Here is a 22,912-nt window from a genome sequence, read left to right as displayed (position 1 = left end):
GGTGTTATTCCAAGAAGTGGTGACCCTCGTAGAATTTAGATTCTGGTCCAGGCCCAGTGATTGATGGGCTGGCGTCAGATGTATTACCCTGAGGGGGCCACCGTGTCTCCCCACTGTCCTACAAATCTATCTACCCACATCGTATTAAAACAGAAGGGTCAGGATCCCAACCCAGTCTTCTGATATCCTGTTATCTCGTCTGAGTTTGTGGTCCTATTCTCAGTCTGATGGGGATGACACTGTGGAGGAGGCATAACACACATTCAAATGGTATCACATGTTTCTCTCTCTTTCCCCTCCTCCTAACAATGGTCTGGTCATCATCTATTTCTACATTGGCCTTTTCCCATCAATGTTCATAGCCCCATAGCCCCATCGCCCCTTTCACCCCCCTCCTGCTCCTACACCCACAATCCACAAACAAATGCAGCGTTTTCTCTGTAACAGGTGCCTCATCCACCCTGGCTATATCTAATCATTCTCTGTCTATCTCTGCTTGCCTGTCTCTCTATCTCTGTCTCTCTGTCTGTATCTGTCTGTCTCTCTGTGTCTCTCTGTCTCTCTCGATCCCTCCCCACTCCTCCGTTTGTGAAGAATTTAGGCTTCCGTATCTCAATAGAAAGTATGTAGTGGTGACCGGAATACAGGAAGAGCAGCTTTGTAGGGATGCAAGTGGAGAGAACAGCATGCACCGCCATGATAGCAATTATCACTAAGCTGTTTAAGTTGTGGCCTTAATAAGTTAGTTTGATTGCTTTGCTCTCGACGCTCCATCACCGCAAGGCTTTTCATCCGCCATCTCGCTGGAGACGAGTGGGAGGGGATGAATTGAAATCACATGCACCACAGCACAGAGGGCTACAGTGGGGCCTTTACATCACACTAACACTGTATGGAGCCTAGACAGACAGTCCTTTCATGACATCCAAACTGAAGACATGGACAGCTCAGTTCAGACGATTCTATTCAGTTCAGAAGTCGATGGTTCGAAATGGGTTTCTGTACAATAAAAACCTCAGTGAGACATAGGAAGTCCCTGACCTCGTCTCAGGAGTGGAAACATCATTTTCCGGCATGACTCAGCCTTTATTACAGCTGTGTGCAGTTCTTCTCGCCCACCTTTTGGCAAGCAGGGCTGATAACCTCATCTGATACCCCCCCTGACATGCTTATGTATCTGACAAACACCGCAATGCATTTATATGAGCTAAGACTGAAGGTCTGAAATACAATAGAATGAGGTCACAGGCTGCAGTACAGTATGAAAGCTACCGGTAGAGGTGTCCATGAATGCCGTCTGCTGTCAGATCATCTGTTGTTTAGTTTTTATTGTACATATACAAATAGATGATAGATATATGAAAAGTTTAAAGGAAGAGTCATACAAGTCCAGACAGATTGATGGACGGGACCAAGATTTTGTGTATAGCTTATATAGTACTAGGCTACAGAGTGGTGTTGAAGGGTGAAGGGAACCAGCAAGGTGAAGACATGTGGAAGAGAACCACGGCAAGAATACAAATAGCACATGACAGATGGACTGAAGTGACTTTAGCTCACAGAATTGTTAATTTACATAAAAAGTCAACAGTAGCTGTAGTGACCTTTTTTGCATTGAAGAGAACCTCATAAACCAGCAGGTTTGCAAATAAACAGCCCATGCAGTAAAACAAGATACTTTCTCTCATCTCTCTCTCTCTTATGTCACGCACACACACACACACACACACACACACACAAGCACACACACACACACACACACACACACACACACACACACACACACACACACACACACAGTATTTACTGTAAATACTTGCAACGATTTAGGGCCATGGCTTTACAGTATTTTCCCTGTGAGGGCAGTGCTTAACCCGCAGTAGCTGGGTAAATAAAAGCCTCTGGATGAGAGGTAAGCCCATGTGAGCCACCCCAGAGAGAGAGGGGTTCCTCAACCTAAGTACAGACATAATGGAGATGAGGGGGAGGGGTAGCCAAAGATGATGTTCTGTACTGTGTCCCCAGGTAGCTTACAGGCCCATGTCAGACGGAGGCACTAGCCCAAGGCCCAGGGAGAATCAGTTGTGGTGGACAGGCTTGTAGGTAGCTCATGAAGGATGGACGGGGGTGTCTTGCTTATACATAATGAGTGGGACATCAAGTACAACTCCTCCTCACATGCTGTATGTGTTTGGTATGTTATGAAAACTCTCTCAAAAGTCCAAACATACAGTACAGTAGGTGTAGCTATGGTAGTGAGGCTTCTTTCTCTCTTAGTATCAGTTGAAAATGTGATTTACTCTCTGCAGTCTTCTCAAATGGGTCAAAATAAGTCTTTTAAATCTTGAATACGACTACCTGGATGTAGAAGACTTCTCTATGTGACCCTGGACTGATGCTTTGGAAGGTCTTTGAGTGTTTGCTCTCCAACTCAATTCTATGACCTGTATGTGCATGGACAGGTTCTTGATTCCCTTCACACTGACACCCTCTGCTTTCTCTTGGCCTCTCCCCCTGCTCCTGCGAGCAGCACGTCCAGATGCACTGACACACTGACCCCTCCTCTCTTCTGGCTGGCAAATCGCTGATGAGCAACTTTTCAGACAACCTTATTTCCTAGTGGGGAATCTTCTGAGCCTCTCCTCCAGCATTGTGGTTAACCTTGTGTGGGTACGGGCAGATGTCACGACGGAGCCCTGGAGGACACCACAGGGGAAACAGCATACCTCAGCCCTCCCTATGGTACATCCGCACAAGACCTTCAGCCCGGTGTGTCTGACCTCTTACCACTTACACACTCACTTGTCATTATCTAACATCCCCCACACACCTACTTTAATCCCCCCCCACACACTCTCTACTGTAGGTGTGTCTTGATGTCTTACCACTTACACACACATCATCATCTGTTCATCTCCGCTCCTCTCTCTCTTACACACACACACACACACACACACACACACACACACACACACACACACACACACACACACACACACACACACACCATACTGTCCAGTCGGTCTGATCAGACACTCTCCTAATCTGAGACTCCACGAAGCCACACAGTCGTTGTATTGACCATCTCTGGCAGCCCCATGTTCTTTCCCCCCCCCCTCTTTGTTCCCCTACTGCTGTCAGGATTACTCCGGTGTGTTTCACTTCTCAGCCGAATGAGCAGAGTGTATGTCAGGAGTGTGTATATTAGCCTGCTTTAATGTTGCTGTCATTTTATCTCACGTAGAGGATTGGGACGGGGCTACTTGGGGTGGAAATGGACATTGCTGGTTGTGAAATTTGACATAATCATGATTTCTCGTTCTTGTTGCGGAATAACATCCTAGCTCTGGCAGAGAAGCCCAGCTCATCCAGAGAGTCTTATAGTGCTCTACTCTGCTCTGCTCAGCTCAGCTCAAGCACGTCTCAAGATTCAGACATCCAGCCAGCTCATTTATTAATGATCTGAAGGTTTGATCCAGCCATATAAAAAAATTGCGTAGCTGTCCAAGCGGATTTCACAGACGTGGTATGTTACATAGGGTGACTGGACTTCAGAGCAGAAAGTAATCTAATCTGTGTGGGACTGTACTGTACTGTACTGTAGAAGCCCTGGGCTACCACCATGGAAATGACTCCTGCAGTGACAAGATTGTGGCTACAATACTTACAGTTATGTCTGCGTATCTCAATGGTACATGCTGCAATCAAGGTCTCTATATGTGTCCTTTCTCATGCAGGAAACATTATCTTGAGAATGACGTATTGAGCCAATTATAGGACAGACTTCGATCCACACTTTGATTCTGTTTATCTGGGTACTGTCATTAACCGCTAACCGCTATTTTTTTTACGTAAAACCAGTGGTCAAGTCTATGGACCCTAAATTAGCATGTTTGAAATGTCATGCCCAAATCATCTCAAATTCACTGAACAGACTCCATTGTTTTTTGGTTAAAAATGCTAACAGTTAGCAGTTTGTGACAGTGCCCAGATAAAGGAAGGGAAGTCTGCCCTTATCCATAAACTCTGTTCAGCCTAAGGAACCAAATATAGTATGTGGTTTTGTAATTTGGGTGAACTATCCATTTAACTATCCATTTAACTATCCATTTCGCCATATTTCCAGATATCTTTTATTCTATTCCCTTTGTTCATTTGCTGAGGTATGTACAGTATGAGCATAATGTACACAGGTGATAATAGTAACACTAGGCCCAGAGGCATCTCAGGAGGAAAAGTCTGAGTGTGTAACATTATTGCTGCATGTTTTATTTGCTTCAAGCTCATTTCCTCACTGTGAGGCTATGGCAAAGATCCAATGGAGCCTGAGGATGTATGGGGAAGTGACATACACTGGCACATACACACTAAAACAGCAGAATCATCGATGTAGCCTTGGCAGATAGATTAATAAACAAACACAGAACACAAATTAGGAAATAAACAGAACAGAAATAGAAGCCTACAAAATTATGTGTCCTAATAATCTGAAGGCCCAATGCAGCATGAGTTTTTCTGTTTGTGTGTGTGTGTGTGTGTGTGTGTGTGTGTGTGTGTGTGTGTGTGTGTGTGTGTGTGTGTGTGTGTGTGTGTGCGTGCGTGTGTGCGTGTGTGCGTGTGTGCGTGCGTGCGTGCGTGCGTGCGTGCGTGTGTGCGTGCGTGCGTGCGTGCGTGCGTGCGTGCGTGCGTGCGTGCGTGTGTGTGCGTGTGTGTGTCTGTAAGTCTGACCAGCATATTTGAGTTTGGGCTCTCTTTGTGCGGTTGCTACAGTAGGAGAAGATTAAAATGTCAAATAGTTCCCCTTGTAGATACCCCATATCTAAAAACGAAGAGAGAAACACCTGCATCTTTTTCATCTACTCACATGAACCTGGCTTATCTACCTGTTATATCTGCTTCAGGGCATCCTCCATCAACACTCCCTCCCCCAGAGCGGTGACAGGCGCTCGGTCAACAGTGAGCTCACAGCTCAGTGGCTAAGATAGATTACTTTGGGCCATAGGGCCCTAGGTGAGACAGTCTGGCTCTCGAACTAGGGTAGGTGCCAGGGTAGGTGCTAGCCAGGGCAGGTCTGACAGCTCCCTGGCCCAGAGACAGGTCTGGATTAGGACTGAGAGACCCTACCATCCCTTCTCTTCTCTACACTAACTCTCTAGTCCAGTCAGGACAATTACTCCTCAGGTCAGCACTGAGTAAGTCCAGGAGCAGCCTGGACACAATCAGTGTCCTTATCAGCAGGCTCTGCCACAATGACGTTGTGTAAAGGTTGTTTTTTAGTCATATTTTCTGCTCAAGGTGACCCAGAGGCGGTTACCTGTTCCCCGCGGACTGTCCGCGGTGCCAGCCCTGCTAGGACAGAGCAGGGGATGCTGGGTAATGAGATGGCATGATTGATCAGACGCTGTCAAATAGCTTCAGCTGGAGGCAAGCCACTGACGCTCTCAGAGCTGCATGATGTCGGCCATTCCAGGCACGGGACGCAGGGAGGCTCATCAGACCTCCAAGATTCCAGTGATTGAAAAACACACATGCTGTTTTTTTGGGGGGTCTTTTTAGAGTGCTTTTCACACATTTTTCTGTCATTTCTGTAAATTCAAGGGTACAGCTGTTGTTTTTCCCTGTTTAGCATAGAGTATAATCATATGAGGTGGTAATTGTGTTGGACTGTGAATAGTAACCATGGTGGATATTGACTGAGAAAAGGCAGGAAACAGCTTTTCTTTTGTTTTCATTGTCAGCTCTTACTCTGTTTTTTCCCCGCTATATTTTTGTTCTTTTCATTTTCAATCTTCCCTCATCTCATTCACATACATGTTGTACTGTATTTGTGCCTCCAGGATTTGTGTCTCTCTATTTCTCTCTATTTCTCTCTCTCTCTCTCTCTCTCTCTCTCTCTCTCTCTCTCTCTCTCTCTCTGAGAGAGTGTCTCTAAATCCCCTGTCAGTCTGTCTAGGTGGGGGATAAAATAGACCCTTTTTCAGGCCCTGGCCTCCCCCTAGCTTTCTTGATCGCCTGGCCCAGCCGAGTGCCACTGTGGCTGGGTTCTGGACTCGGCTCAGTAGGGCGGGAATGACAGGGACCAGGAAGGCTGTGAATATGGATGGAGGTTCTGCTATGGAGGAGGTAGTGGAGGGTGGAGGGGGAGATGGGGAGGGCTGGATCCAGTGAGGGGTGCTTGCCTGTCAGGGAGAAGGTGTTGCAGAAAGCCTGGTGCTACACTGCATGTGCTCTCCCCATTCAAAAGCAGTGGCATGCCCAGTGGAGCTCAAACACAATGGAGCAGAGAGGAACATTTAAAAAGCTTTACAGCTGAATGACACCACCATGCTGGGGTACTCATGTGAAACAAAAGGTGTAAAGTTGGCCCAGTGGATGGATGGATGGATGAGTTGGTCAGAATGAATGAATGAATGAATGAATAGATATGTGTATGTATTGTGGCCCCATTTCTTACCCCTCTCAGACCAGCTCTGGGCTTTGTTGTACTCAAGCCAATTGATTTTTTTAGTTTTTACCATGAAATCTTTATTTAATCAGAACCAGTCTTTTTTATCTGACATAACAGGTTTATATTTACCAATTCCATATGTTGGATTAGAGGAAATAATGCGTGTAGTAGAAAAACTAAATTATAAAACAATTAGTGTAGGTGCAAAAATAAGTGAACCCCAAGTTGCATTGGTTAAATCAAGTAGGTAAGTAGAATGAGGTGGATAAATAATTGGGTACCAAATGAACCAATAAAAGGAGAGATCTTTAGGAAAGAGTTTGGGTGGGACTCTGATAAATAGAGATAAGAAACCTGGTCAGTTTGTGTTACCCATACAGGTGAATACAAAACACACCATGCCGAGAGGAAAGGAGATCTCAGAGGACATCAGGAAGAGGGTAGTGAGAGCACTTCAGTCTGGGGAAGGCTATACAATCATCTCAACAAGATTTGAGCTCCATCAGTCCACTGTGAGGCAAATCATTTACAAATGGAGAGCATTTAACATGACAGCAACTTGGCCTAGAAGTGGACGCCCTTCCATATATCCTCAAGAACCACAAGAAAAATTATCAATCAGGTAAAAGCCAACCCAAACATAACATCTAGAGATTTGCTGCATCTCAGGTAACTGCTTCAACAATAAGAACACTGAACACTGAAATGGCCACCTGGAGAAGCCTGAAGGTTTCTGGAAGTCCAAAATTGACCTTTTCGGTCACAATCAAAATCACTATGTTTGGCGAAAACCCAACACCACCTACCACCAAAAGAATCGTATCCTGTAGTCAAGTATGGTGGTAGGAATGTCAAGATCTGGGGCTGCTTTTCCTCCTCTGGACCTGGATGACTCCACATCATTAAGGGAACCATGAATTCTAAAGTATACCTTGATCAGAACGTCAAGCCATCAGTCAATGAGCTAAAGCTGGGCTGAAAATGGGTCTTCCAACAAGACAATGACCCAAAGCATTCAAGCAAATCTACCAAAGAATGGCTCAGGAGAAAGAAGATTGTATTTTGGATTGGCCAAGTGAAAGTGACCTAAATCCAATCGAGATGCTGTGGCAGGACCTGAAGAGGGCAGTTCATGCCAGACACCCCTCAAATCTCACTCAATTGGCTGAATTCTGTAAGGAGGAGTAGGCAAAAATCCCTAAAAACAGATGTCAGAGACGAATTAGTGGCTATACAAGACGTTTACTCCAAGTTATCGCTGCTAATGCAGGTGCTACAAGCTATTGACTGAAGAGGTTCACAATCTGAGTTTTTGTTAAATAAACCACTTTTGTTAAATAAACAATGAAAATATATCATATTTTTTTGTTTGTGTCCTTTATTTGGAATGTCTTTATTACGAATTGGGGTTTAGATTTATATGTTAATTTTAACATTTTATACAAAAATAGTGACCATCCCTGTAGGGTTCACAAACTTTCAAGCAGCACTGTATAACCAGGAAAGAACTGCTCCACACTAATAATTCAAACCCATCTGCAAAGACACACTGATTCAGTATGCACATATCTGTACATACTGATACAGTATGCACATATCTGTACATACTGTACATACCTGTTTATACTGTTCATACGGCATTCCATATTTATTCTGCTATTTACTCTAATGTTACTGTTAATACATATATACTGCTTATACTGTATTGCCCATACAGCTCATATGCTGCTTACACTGTTCATACTGCATTCTATTTATTCTGCTTATAATGCTGCTGCTAATTCATATACTGCTTACACTGCACTACTTATACTATACTGCACTACTATACTGCGCATATACTGCACTACTTGTATATACTGTTCACACTGCACTTTTTTGCACTTCTGATTAGACGCTAACTGCATTTCGTTGTCTCTGTACTTGTACTCTGCACAATGACAATAAAGTTGAATCTCATCTAATTCGAACAACCTTGTATTCAATTTCCAATGAAACAAGCCCTGGCTGATAATATTGTATTAATATTGACAGCTTGATTAAGATTCTTGCCAGGCCACCATGGCTTTAGGCAGAGAGCATTTACAGACTCGGTTGGAAACCTTCGACTCCTTTATTACAGCTTTATTCCATGTTGAGCAAATTGAGGGTTTGTGTTTGTAAAGCTAATCTGAGCCCCTCCAAATCCCATGGCAAACCTGGCAATTATTGCCAAGGAGACACACACCTCCATCTTGGGAGGAGAGTGGGAACCTTCTCAGAGGGGAAATATCAACAGGGCTCAAATTATCTGCTGTGTGTGTGTGTGTGCGTGTGTGTGTGTGTGTGTGTGTGTTGATTTTCTTTTGACAAAATGTCTCTGTATTACTTATTTCTCCACTAAGGTTAATTGAGTCTCTTGACCCCAGAATTGAAGCATTTCTCAGTTTGGGAAATACATGTTGGTCTCACTTCCAGCAAAACAAATAGACAAAGAAAGAGAAAAAATACTAATCTTCCTTGGTTGCGATGAAGTAGCATCAAGTGCCACCAATCTTTTCAGCATCCAGTGATGCACTCACAGTGAGGAGGTGGAATACACACAGCAATATGACAGCATTGGGTTGCCTTGAATTGTGCTGCTTTCATCCTTGCCATCGATCAATAGTGTCTGACTGTAGGAAAACACATCACATTACGAGCCTCTTGCTAATGTCGTTATCTGTTATTGTTCTGAGCGCAATGTGGACTCATGGACAATGTGATTAAGCTCTGTGATGAATTTGCCCTGTTGTTTAGAGACCGTTAAGCTAAAAAAGCTTCTGGGCAGGTATTGGTGTTGGCCGCATGCTATTTTTTAATGACCCCCATTCTCATAATCATGAGCTTTATGGCTTTAGGGCTTTAGGGAGTTTGTGAAAGTAAGTAAATAGTTTGGAGGAGGACAAAATACACATTCGTGTTTTGTGTTTCTACTGTGGTTCATGTTAGTTTCCTCTGCTATGTTTTTACTGGATGTTCGTGGGGATGTAGGGTATGCTTTAATAATGTACAAATACAAATCAAGAGGTGTCTGTTTGTAGATAGAAAGTAATATCATTTTTTACAATAATAATATTGACAGTAATCTTCCCCCATAGTATGCTTTATGTACTCTAGGCAGAAGTGCAGCCTGTCAATCAGTGGCTTATCTGTGCACTCAAGCAGTCCCAGGAGATGGGCCCTTACCTCGTAAATTAATTCCCCAGGGCTGCTTTGGCCGGGGGCTTGAACAGGCAAAAAATGCACAGCTAAGCCACAGCACTGTGACACTGGCTTCAGCCCACAATACTGTACACAGGATTTCACTCCAATTCACATTACACACCTTATAAAGATGGTGATACCGCCTTTTAGCTTTCAACCCGGTCAACCTATAGTTTACCACAACATGGTTTCATTGCCAATGCAGAAACCATGATATCACCATACGTAGATATCTGTATAGTGTGGACTGGGAATAAAAACAATAACAGTAGCTAGTTAATCCTTTAAACAATCATTACTGCATGCATTTCTATTTCAGACAACAGTGAATCATTGTAGCAGCTACTCTGTCCGTTTGAGTCCAGCTGATCCAGTGAGGTTAAAGTACCAAAGTAACACGGCACTCCATAACCCACTGCCTTGAGTTATTCAGAGTTACATGTGTCTGCCCCCTCCTTTCTCTCCTCATAAAATGGACATGACGCCATTTTGACTTTTCCAGCAACATACTGTAGGGTTGCATACGGTGTGATAGTGGGTGCATAGGCTGTACCTCCTGCTCTCCTTTTCTTTGTGCCTGAAAGCCTCCCTTTGTTACAGGGATGCAGGTAGAAACAAGGGGAGGGTGGGGGATAAATTGCTTTAATGAAGGCTGAAATTACTGGTTGATTCATTCTCCATTTGCAATGGCATACTATTATGACCATTATATTTCACATGGCCAGAAGGCAGAGAGTGCAACACATGCTTCCTGATCCTTCTGTTATGAGCAAGCAGACAAAGACAACCTCATGATGAACAACAAAACTCTCCTTCAACATAGCTTGAAGCACAAAGGATACATTAGTACTATGATCCGTAGAATGTCAGGATCCTAATGACTTTATCCAGTTATACAGGGGACTACTGTGAATTCCCCATTACTTCCCCATTGATATGACAGAGGTAGAACACACACGGTAAGCATTCACATCCTTCTCGTTTCTATGAACAGATGTATGCTCCTCTTCAACCCTAATGAACGCAGGTCTATTGTTAGAGACCCAGGCAGACCACAGCAGATGGAAGCACTGATACCATCTCTGGTGTATGCCTTTTAGCACATACAGTATGCTAATCATAATGGGTTACAGAACACATACTTGGATTGTTATGATACACTTGCGTCACACAGACAAGTCATTTCCCTTTAGTTTGGATCACAGCATTACGTTCTTCAGTCTGGGTTATATATAGTAGTACACGTTCTACTTATAGTACAGTATACCATATGTTCTTCAGAGTGTGTTATAGCATTCTTTCTGTATGGGGGAATAAATGTGTGTGTATACTTGTCATATTGTATTACGTTCCATACGCTCAGAGTGAGTTCCCCCTCATACACTGTGTTTCTGAGAAGGCAAGGGCGTAAGAGCACATGTGCCCGTCGGAGCGCATCCAAGCCCATTTGTAGCGTGTCTCCTCACCCACTGTGCCCATGTATCCATGGCGACCTGTAGAGCCCCCAAGACGTGTGTGCGCTCCGCAACAAGGAGTGAATGCAGCAGTGTGTGCAACATTGCTGAAAATCGCCTTTTACCCTCTGGTGAGCACTCACACAGTATGGCAGAGTACACTGACACCATGCCCACAGGTACACACACTTACTGTACTGTACTCACACACACACACACATGCATACAGGCATACACACACACATTAAAAGCCCTACTCCAGATTAATGAAATGTGTGTTTTCTTTCCTCGTTGGAAACCAGCAGGAAAACAATTTTCCTTTCATTTTTTATCAGAAATATTTGTGGCAAATATTTGGAAATGTTTGATGTTGAACTATGCATAGAATTGGGCTGTGACAACTGGCAACATTTGAAAGATTGCTTTTATGAGTAGTCAACCAATGTGATTTACCTCAACTTCTTGAATAAATCAATGGATTAATCAAAACTGAAACCACTGTCAATTTTAAGATCAATGACAATTCCTGCAAAATTTGTGTCAAATGACTCGCTACAAGAGAATACAGTATGTGATCTCGCTAATTGTAGTCTAATGTATACTCCTAACATGTATCTTTGATGATGTTATTAAATTACATTTTGCATAATGGATATTGCCATTGAGTGCATGAAAACGTGTTTTATAAAGTATGGATGAACCTGTTTGTTAATGTTAGAATCAAAGGGTAGATTTCATAGCATCATGTTCCTACCGTATGTGTGCCATAGTCACCCACAGTACCATCATGGTCACTTTAACAATAGATTGAATTTTAAATGAATATGTCTTAACGTGATGTAATAATGATGTAATGCTTGAAGGCCATTAGTTGCATAGTTAAACTTGACACATTTGTTCTGCTCCAATTTGCCTCCCTTTTGCATCAATATGAGTAACCCAAATATACCCTGCACCCCTTGTAAAAGGCTTTCTATATTTCTCACTTTATGAGAGCAAGCTTTTGGTGTTGATCCGACTGCAAGACATATACTCTGTGGCCATGGTGGATCCATGTATTCACTGTATACAATAATATTCTGTGTGTGTTGCCTTCAGTCTGCCATAACAAAAACATAACTTAGGTCTCATAGAACAGCAGCCTTAAGCTCAGGCATATGTTTGCATACAGTGAAAACGCATGAGTCTTAGTGAGGCAGACAATAGCTTCACTCTTGCTTGTATACAGAGTGACAATCCCTTGATCCCCATCACATTGGGTATTGGATATGAGCCACACACACACACACACACACACACATACAGCAGTTGAGAAGCATGTGGGTACCACCGTAGGGATCCTCTCTGCCATCAGAAGGGCTAATTACACAAGGAAGACTTGAGTGATTCATGCAATGTTTGACACATCACAGTGGGTTTCTGTACTGGCAGAAGAGAATGGGACTCCTCTATTCGTCCCTCATGGCTCCTGTTCAACTCCATTAAGCAGCTAGTGTACTTCAATTCCCCACAAATCATAATCCTCCCAGTGTTACACCCCACACTGGTGGAGGGAGGCCATTCCACAGGCATATTCACCATAATGGATTCCAACAGAAGTGTGCTGTGTGCTGTGTGCTGTGTGTGTGTGTGTGTGTCTGTGTCTGTGTCTGTGTCTGTGTCTGTGTCTGTGTCTGTGTCTGTGTCTGTGTCTGTGTCTGTGTCTGTGTCTCTGTGTGTGTCTGGTTTGTCAGAGATTACTACAGTTGTTTAACTGAACCCATTCAATCCAAACCCAAAAGTGTCTCTGATGCAGGGAGAATTGAAATGAACGGTTGCCAAGATTGACTGAATAGTGGGAAACTCTTCCTATTTAAACAGTAGGCCTATTAGGCCCCCAAATTAGAAAGCTAGATTCTAGATGGTGCAATGTCATAGTAGGACAAAAAGGAACACTACCAGTAAAAGCTCTCCACATCATTTTGCTGGTCTGGTCTAGTAGTGATCAGTGTTTTTGAGGTCCCCCTCTGACCCACCACCCCAGGGCATTCACCTCCCCCTCCAGCCAATGCAGAGAGGCCCTCAATGGGTTGAGGGGTCCATCTTGGTGACACTGCCGTACGTTCCGTGTAGGACCCCCACAGTGGGTAACGCTGTGGGATTCCGGGGGCTTGTCAGCCAACACTGCAGCACATGTTATATTGATAAATCTCTCCCGGAGTCAGAGAAGACAGGCCAGCATGTCACTGCAGCAAAGCTATTCCCCATGTCTCCTACGTCAACAAGATGGATCTATTTTGTTTTGCGTTTTAAGTTAAAAAATATTCGTCCTGAGCAGTAGGCTATGCAGTAGGCTATGCAGTGCATGGATGGGTTGTGAGAAAAGCTGTGAGGGAGGGAGAAGGGAGAGAGAGAGTGAGAAAGAGAGAGAGATAGAGAGAGAGAAAGATCAAGAGCATCAGCAGTGATGTAAGGAGACAGTGCAATAGACAAATGGACTATTGATGTTGTCTCTCTCTCTCTCTCTCTCTCTCTCTCTCTCTCTCTCTCTCTCTCTCTCTCTCTCACTGTCTCTCTCACTCTCTGTAAGGTACAGTAGTTATTTAGCATGTGCTTGTCCAGCCTCTGTTCTCTGAAGGAGGGCCTTACCCTGGCAGTTCATATGCACTCCACTGAATGAAAGATTCATAACATGTATGTGGTCCTAAAACAATGAATGTTCTTGGGTTTGAGTGTCCTGCATCAATCAGGATCAATCAAAGAGAAGCCATGCGTAAGAATGCCCTTGTTGAAGCCATTTGGGCTCACATCAGAGACAGCATGGAAAGTGGGGTGTGTGGCTTACCACAGGAAATAATGACACCATTTGCATTTTCAGAGACCACCTATGTCACATTGGGATTATTATTTCTTTCTCTGCTTTATCTCTTAAATACATCAAGACATGCTAGACCATCCTCCTCTTGCACTAGTTTATTTTCAGACTGCAGCCTCCTCTGTTGTGTACACAGTTGTACCCTGCTCTATTTATCTAAATGCATTAAAACTGAATTATGGGTATGCTTCATGTAATTACTGAAGGAATGCCGCGATGAAAGCAGGCTCCCGTGAGGGTTGGCTGTTGTTATTGTTGTTATTATTATCATCATTACTGTTATCACAGAGACGGTCGGCAAAGTAAATAGGATTTGAGTGCCATTGTGAGCGATTCATGATTTGTGATTAACACTGTGCAAACATGTCACTGCTACAGTCAGCTCGGTAAGTGGGAGTTCCTCTACCCTCTACACACCCCATCGTGCCTCCACCGCCACACACACACACACAAACGCACGCACACACACACACAAACACATACAGTACACAATCACACACACACACACACACACACACACACACACACAGACACAATCACACCCACACACAAATCATCTCCCCGGGTCCCACATGTTGAGTGTCACTGAGTCTCTAATTAAGCTATTTGTGGAATATGAAGATATCCCAGGACCCATGCTGCCTCCATCAGACCCCCCCCCGTCTCTGAGCGTTTCACAATCCTGCAGAACCCTGGAGTGGGTGCGAGGATACCACCCACACAGGAGGCCGCCTAACTGTCTGTTTGGACAACGAGGGCTCTCGCATTAATGGAAACATTTAGGTATGGCTGCTATCAATAAATAAAGGGAGAACGCTAGCCCTTGGAAAACACAGCGTTCATTTCTCTCTCTCTCTCTCTCTCTCTCTCTCTCTCGCTCTCTCTCGCTCTCTCTCGCTCTCTCTCGCTCTCTCGCGCGCTCTCTCTCGCTCTCTCCTAGTCGGAATGTCTCTCCCTCCACCAGAGGGGTGGTAAAATATTAAAGACACCTGCCAGACGTTTTAGCATTCTGCCCAGTTGCTGTTTTGGCTCGACTGGTGCTCCCCTATGTCGTCTCGAAGGCAGAGTCCTCAAGGTCTCCTCCTTGATGAAATAAAAACACAGGAAAGCAGAAAAGCAGCAACAGCCTGCCCAGTCACACTTCACATCATTAGCATTCCACAACTCACATCTGAAGACAAAATGTCCCAGTTCACACAACCTTCAGTGTCAGAGGATAAACCTAAGAACCTAGAAAGAGTGCTAGAGGGGTTTCAATAGTAATGATTGGAAATGGGAAGCCACTTAAGTGAATGCAGTGAGGTGGAACTACTTTTTTTCTTATGGTACTGCTGATGCAGAATCGCAAGGAGTAAAGTTATTGGGAGCTCACCCAAAAGATGATGATGTTGCAAGGCTGTGAGTGTGGCTGATTTACACCACGATGCTTGATGTATTATTAGAGATTCAGATACAGTTCATCATGGATCGACCATCAGTTAGAGATAAAGACACTTCACATTCAAGTTTTCTCAGGTTACGCTGTATACAGTAGACCTGTGTGGTTTGTCTGGTTCATGTGTGTCTCTGCAGTTTGTTTTTTTAGCACAGGTGTGAATACCTGTGATACTGTCACCTGCATCCTGGAGATACAGTGCGGGGTAGAGACAGAGAGAGAGAGAGAGGGGGAGGGGGGGGGTGAGGGGGATGGAGAGATATGATATTTAACAGAGAGCAGGGGACAGACAATGACAGCCTCTCTCTGTCTGCTGACTCACCAAAGGTGTCACAAGGGGACCCGATCTGTTTTCCCCCCACCCCCATCCCTCCTCCTCCCCCACAGAGAAACACGAGTGATATGACTCTCTCTCTGAGCTGAGGAGCATCGCTCTTCCCCAGCTTCCCCAGCCCCATCTCCCTTCCCTCCTCTCTCTTCTTTGACAATGACACTTCAACAGGATGTGAATGTGGTAGGACAGAGGAGGGCGAACCATCTCCTTATGTCATGAAAAGCGAAGGTTAGGCCTACACTGGTGAGGTAGCCTAATGATAGGCATGATAGGCTTGTGGTACAATTGTATCGTGATACTACAACTACGCCTAAACCAAAATAAACCAAGGTAGTGGCATCCATCATTATGTTCATTGACTTGTGTTATTGTTTTCATTTATGATACGCCTATATTCTTATTATATTCTATCACAAATTATAAACCAACAGTGTGACAAGGAACATGACTGCATTGCATATGCAATGTTTGGAACAAAGTAAGGAACGTCATAAAGCATATTGTATGATTTTCTATCTATAGAATCATAATGATAGTGTAGTGGAGACCTTTGTATTTAAGCAGCCAGGGTGTGTACTGTACTAATTGCCCCTCAGACAGGTTCTCAGCCCTGACCCCTCCCTGCTGCAGCCGCGTGGGTCATAACTAACAAGGGTCATCTGTATGGGATCCTGATTATGCCACAGCCCCATGCAAATGAACCTGACACTAAACACTGCTGTAAGAAAAAAGCTGTCTCGATAAAGGTTAGAAACAACTGCCTCCCTCCCTCCCTCCCTCCCTCCCTCCCTCTTCCTAGGGGAAGCCTGTCTTCCTGATGTCCTTCCTCAAGGTGAGCTCCCTTGTGCCATCATAATTGAAAATTAAGAATTTGCAGCGGTATAATTAAATGGCTACCTTTGAACCCTGCCGAGACTTAAGCTGCATATTAAGGCCTGGAAGGGTCTGTCTGTCTGGGTGGAGAGGGGACTAGGAGCTCACACCCACACACGCAGCGACAGCTCCTTAATTATCGCCCTGTCCAAGTTGTTAAAGAGCGGCTTCCCATATCAGGGTTAGATTTCCACAGCACATAAGTTGGAGGGAATATCTCATTTGTTTGTAATTAATTATCAGATGGCATACAGAGTGGGTGGGGGGGGCAGTCTCATCCTGGGCTCGTTTTAATGCTCATTTGTGAACTTTGAGCTATGTGTTAAAAATAATTAAGCAAGGTATTACTCTGTGTCTAATGGAGGAAGAAAGAGAGAGAGAGAGAGAAAGACAGAGAGAGGGAGACAGAGAGAGAGAGAGTTTCCAATTAAATTAGACCATCCTTGGTATATGTAGACACACAATTACACAACAAATGTTTCCAACCCATCCATTTAGTAGCCATGTATACAAATAGCCTCTATTTTTCATGAATTCATATTTTATATATCATAAACATGAGCTATCAAGTGTAATACATTTTCTTATTCAGGACAGTTAGGGGAATTTAGTTATATATGCTTCATGTGTTTTTTATGAAAGTTGAGAAAATGTGTTATATGCAATCATATTCACTATACATCATTTGACATGTTCAATAGCAATAAGATTATGGCATAATCTCAAATTTGAGCAGAAAGAACAAATAATCATTGAGATAAGATTTTTTTAAATTCAATCTTATAGAACTATAATTTGAGAAAAAATAAAAACTTTTTTCACCAATCCTTCTTAAAATACACAAAAAAAGCCATCACAACATCCATCCAACTATGACAATTTGCTGTATCTCAGGCTGTGAAGCTAGCAGTGGCCAGAGGGGGCAGATTTTCATCAGACACCCTGCTCCTTTAAGTCATGCCCACAGGTTATACACGAGCATTCCTCCCATCCAAAACGCAGATTCATTTTTAATTGGAGATCGGCCTTGAACCTGCTAATAGCCTTAGGGAATGTTATGACCACAGCACTTGAGTTTTAACTCAACTTATGGATTTTGATCTTATATAACAATAACAGATAACCAAAAGTTGAGAAAAAGGAAACATTGGCCTCAACTCCTAAATAGAAACAAAATCGTATGCATTCTAGGCCTACTCTACTTCCAGCCAGGCAGTGGTGTGAATCGATGAACCACAGAAAGTCTCCTGCTTAGTGCGAGAGGTCTGCATTAGAATCAGAACAGCCTAATCTTGGACACAAAGTAGGGCAGTGTGAAGTAAGGCAATCAATAGCATTAGAATGTAACTCTTACTCTCCCTTATCTCCTGCCTGTTTGATACCAGGAGTAAGAGGCAGAACTCCTGAAAAGGTGCAGTGCATAACTCAGCCAAATGCCACTGATCTGGCACTGTGTGTGAATACATTATCCTGCTCAGTCCAGCCAAGGAAACCCAGCAGTGTAAAAGACAAGCCATTCAGTGAACTTTTTTTCTTTCTTTTTTTAAAGACAATTTGACTTCGGATTGAGTGAAAACCTTTGATATCAACTTTATTTCAGGGTTTAGGCTTTTCCACCACTCTCTTTATTCAGTCATGGTGTAGGAAATATTTCAATGACATATTACACCTAGTCGTATCTCCCACCCCCGTCTACTGGTGTAGCTCCTTGCACATGAGGGATAAATCACTTCCCAGCGAGCTTATTACTTGAAATGAAGGAATTCATCATTGTGACAGTTGGCCGTTGCGACGCGTTCATTGTGATTTATCTGGGAGAAATTGATTGATTCATTAACACTGACTGAACAGTGCTTTCTGTGGGGCTGGCGGCGATGTTGCGTTGCGGTCGCTGTCGTACATTCTGAGTGAGCGCGGCTCCTGTAGCATCCTAACCTTAGCCCTCATCTTAGCACGGTGCGAGGAATGCCACAGCGTTGCAGCTCATTAGCTAGCCAATGTAGTCGCTAGGAGCTGATGTCCTATGGCAGGGAATATGGTGATCCTAATGAGTACATACATATGCCTTCCCACACCATACCACTGAGTTATGGTACAGTGAGGTGGGAATAGTGGCCTTCACTCCTGAAGGCCCTACGCCTCATACCAGAGTACCATGAGTTACAGTGAAGTAAATCAGACTATCTTTACTGCAGCTGGCATGAATCATGTATTACTGTACCTCAGTCTCAGACAAATCAGACTTTCATGTGAAAGGCTTTTGCGTCACATAGATCAATAGTCTGGGGCTGTGATCGATATCATACAGTAAGATATGTTTTTTCTTCTGTTTTTGTCAGTCAAGGAAAGTGCTTTCCAGTTTTCTAAATGAAACTGTGGTTATCTCCAAGGCTGTAGCTTTTATGTATATTGTAAAACTGTTTGTGTAGTCTCGTTTACAGTAGCCATACCTCCAAATCACATTGTCCTCCTTTGGAGAATTGTAGATATTGTAAGCTGATCTGGCTTGGATTGAACCGAACGGAGCGATGGGAATGTGACATGCCTGTAGAATGGTTGCTTGTTGTTATGCGTGTCATCTTTTCCGAATGGGTAGGACTATTTTGTTGCCTATGCTAGCTTACAACATTAAAGAAAATAGGTGAAAATAAAGGAAAAACTCAACGGATAGTCTGGAATGAAAAGTTTCTTCTCTTTATGTGAACTCTCCTCGACTTCCTCCGTCAACTTTGACTATTTATTTCTCCGAAATTGTGTGGTTATAACTCCAGGAGCAAGGGAACACGGGATGTCTTATTCTGAGTCTCTTCTTCCCTTTCCATTTGATTACATTAGTGACAAGCATCTAATGGTTTTCCTGATGTTTTGATCCGAGACAGCAGTTTAATTAAAGAGTTTTCAGGGGCTCCTGGGCAGGCTGGGTGTACATCAATAGTTTTGTGATTGAAAAAGCTTCAGGTATTTTAACACACTTGGCCTGGGTCAGTGGGGCCTGTTTATCTCTCAAAAGGGGGAATTTAAGTTTGGAATTGGAGTTGTGTTAACCTTCTACTGCTGAAACTGAGTTGAAAAAGAAAGTTGAGTGAAAGTGTTGAAGGGATGAACAAACTTGGGATGAAACAGCTGCAGAGACACAATGGTGAGCTAAATAACCAGCAACCCCCCCCCCCCTCTCTCTCTCTCTCTCTCTCTCTCTCTCTCTCTCTCTCTCTCTCTCTTTCTCTTCTCACTCTCTAGCCTGGCATTGTTGAGATTGTTTTCCCAGCATATTTTTCCTTTACAGAATTATTTCTGATAGGAAGCGTGTTTAGCTTTGCCTAGACTGAGAATACATATGGGTGGGGTCTTGGCGGTGGGTGGGAGGTGGTAGACCCCAGCAGTGCATTGTAGCATAGGCAGAGTCTGTGTTCAGGCAGATAATGGATCCTGATGAGCAGGTCCTTCATCCCCTCTTTCTCCTCCTCCTCCTCTCTCCAGAGCCCCCCAGACGTCAGACTCCATAGGTGAGTTTGAGAAGGGCGCTGAGCCGAACGGAGAAACAATAGCCAGGCCATCCCCTGGGGAACCAACAGCACTGTCAGCCAACAACAGGAAGTTGATTAATTAAATTTCAAAGAGAGCAGGCGGGACAGAAGACATTTTAGTTTGAAAAGAGTAAGGTGTCTGCCGTGGCGACAACGGCAACATTGTTGACAACAACAGCTATCTGAGCGAAAACAGATAGAGGACCTTTAACTCATTCAAATAAGTACCATTGTACCGGCTGTATGAATTTGTGTATCTACTTTAGAGCAGAGCGTACTGTCAATGAAAAGGGGGGATGTGGAGTTTTTCCAGAAGAGTTTACATAAACAAGGAGTGTCACAGTAACTGTATAGGGGATTTACACTCATGTACTATAGTTGAGACAGCCATCTGTGACTGAGCCTTGAGAGCAGCTCTCTAAATTGATTTGTGTTCTCGAAACAGCTGGCAAATTAATATTGCTATTGCATTTTCCTCCATTTACTTTGCATAGGTGTTGACAAACCAAAGCAATAATGTGGGAATTAACGTACAAATTACCTCATGATAAAATTAATCAGGCAATACTTGCTCGGCACAGAGCAAAAGTGAATCAGTACATTTCCATTATTCATAACTTAGGCTTATTTTCTTGTACTGTATACAATACTGTACACTACTGCAAAAATATACTTTCAGTACCACTGCTTTGTGACATACAAAATAACTTAGCCCTCTCAATGCCCTCTCAATGCCCTCTCACTGCCCTCACACTGCACTCACACTGCTCACTGGTGAACCACAGACAGTGACCTTAAGTAATGAGAGCCGTTCCATGGTGCGATCTGGCCCCATCCCACACATAGTTCAGACTGGTCAGTTATCTACTGCCTGTGCTTTGCAGCAGAAAAAGAGGCCCTTAATGAGAGAGGGGGAGGGAGAGATAAAGAGAGAGGCAGACAGACAGACAGATAGTGAGAGTCAGACAGAAGGCAAGGGAGAGAGTGAGAGAGAGAGAGGGAGAGAGAGAAGGAGAGTAAGAGAGAGAAAGAGAGAGGGAGAGAGAACCAGAGAAGAGTGGGAGAGACAGATAGCAGTGCAGAGATGAGTCCCACTAACAAGGGCCTTGATCTGGGTGAGGAATGAGCTGCCAGACAGCATCTCTCTTTTGACCTACCTTGGAGAGGAGAGCGATGGATAGATGGATGGATGGATGGATGGATGGATGGATGGATGGATGGATGGATGGATGGATGGATGGATGGATGGATGGATGGATGGATGGATAGATGGATGGATGGATGGATGGATGGATGGAAGAATGGATGGATGGATGGATGGGGGAGAAGAGCTATTGATGTGGTCTGCAGAGGCTCCTCTTTTGCTGCCTGTGCTGTAAGCTCGTCCGTCTGCAGGGAGACAATCACTAACCTGCCAGCACTGATCCTACAGCCAGGACTCATAATGACACCATACACAGAGCATGACTGGGGAAAGGATGATGAGGACACAATAGATGAGGAGGATGAGGACACTACTGATGATGCTGCTTTTGTCTGTTTTAGAATGAATAAGTAGTGGTGGTGTACATAAACGTAAATGTACAGTAGCAGTTGTCATATCAGAAGAATTAGCGGTTATAGTAGTAGTAGCAGTAGAAGTAGTAGTAGTAGTAGTAGTAGTAGTAGTACTGTAGATGCTGTTGACATGGTAGTAACAGCAATGTATTTGTATTTGTTTACTTTTAGTATGTTTTATCTGTTGTGCCTGGGCACTTTATCTGTCTCACTGTGGGAGAGTGAGAAACATCCTCTCGATTCCTTTGTATGTCTTGACATGTGAAGAATTGACAATACAGCCACTTTGACTTTGACTTTGTAGGGGTAGTTATGCCGTCGTTGTGTTATGATACTGTAGTATCATACCATATTATCATTTGAAATGTGTCTCTCTTCTCCAGTGACATATTCTAAGAATGTGAAGTGAATTTAGCTTTTTTTCAAATATTTCCCTTGAAGAGAGTTATACTGGAGGCTATGCTCTCTTTCTATCTCTCGCTCCACCTCCATGGGCGGAGGACGTGCATGGTTTCAGCATTAGTATGCACACTGAATCCAGTCACACTTTGATCTGCAGCCACATGATTTCACAGTCCACCCTGATGGCACAGATGAAATTTATAGGTGTCTGCAGCCGAGACTGATGAAGAGACTGAAGAGGTTCACATTTCATCTACACTCACCCCCATGTGAAATGTCCTGGGTGAGGGGTATAGTTTATCTCATCAGGTTACAAGGTATAACTGTTACTCAGTAGTTTTTCTTATTCTGTAAGTTAGAAAGGTGTATAAACAGACAACGCATTCAACTCTTATGAATATGTTCTTCAGATGGTTTTGGAACATTTTGCTCTATTCTATCTCATTAATGATCGAGTGTCCTGCAATTAATCTCTGCGAGTCCTTGACCTTCAATACCAGCAAGGGCATTCAAGCCCAGAGTGATTATTATCTTTGTAATTAATTGACACAACAGTCTTGTCAAAATGACTAATATTGTGAAGATAGTTTCTTTGAATTAACTGTAGAACATTTCAGTAATGACAGATTCATTTTAGGAGAAACTTTCTGCACAGCTGATGAGCTACTGATCTTGCACAGCAGTGAATACAATCAAATGACTATGTGGAGACACATTGAAAAAGATGCACCACCTTTAGCAGGAACATAGAAGTACAGTAGTAGCCTATAGAGAAGCCATAAAGTGGATCAATGAAAAACATTAGT

The 22,912-nt window shown here is 43.6% G+C and overlaps 1 protein-coding gene across 1 annotated transcript in view; it reads left to right on the top strand.

The window, feature by feature from the left end:
* The window catches only part of tafa1b (TAFA chemokine like family member 1b), a gene marked incomplete at both ends in the record, with an annotated part of 93,646 nt that overhangs the window by 48,999 nt on the left and 21,735 nt on the right, over nucleotides 1-22,912 (top strand). The gene's annotated exons all lie outside the window — the stretch shown is intronic.

This window comes from Argentina silus (assembly GCF_951799395.1).
Source record: "Argentina silus genome assembly, chromosome: 4".
NCBI classification, from domain to species: Eukaryota; Metazoa; Chordata; class Actinopteri; order Argentiniformes; family Argentinidae; genus Argentina; species Argentina silus.
This window is presented reverse-complemented; position numbering and strand designations above follow the sequence as displayed.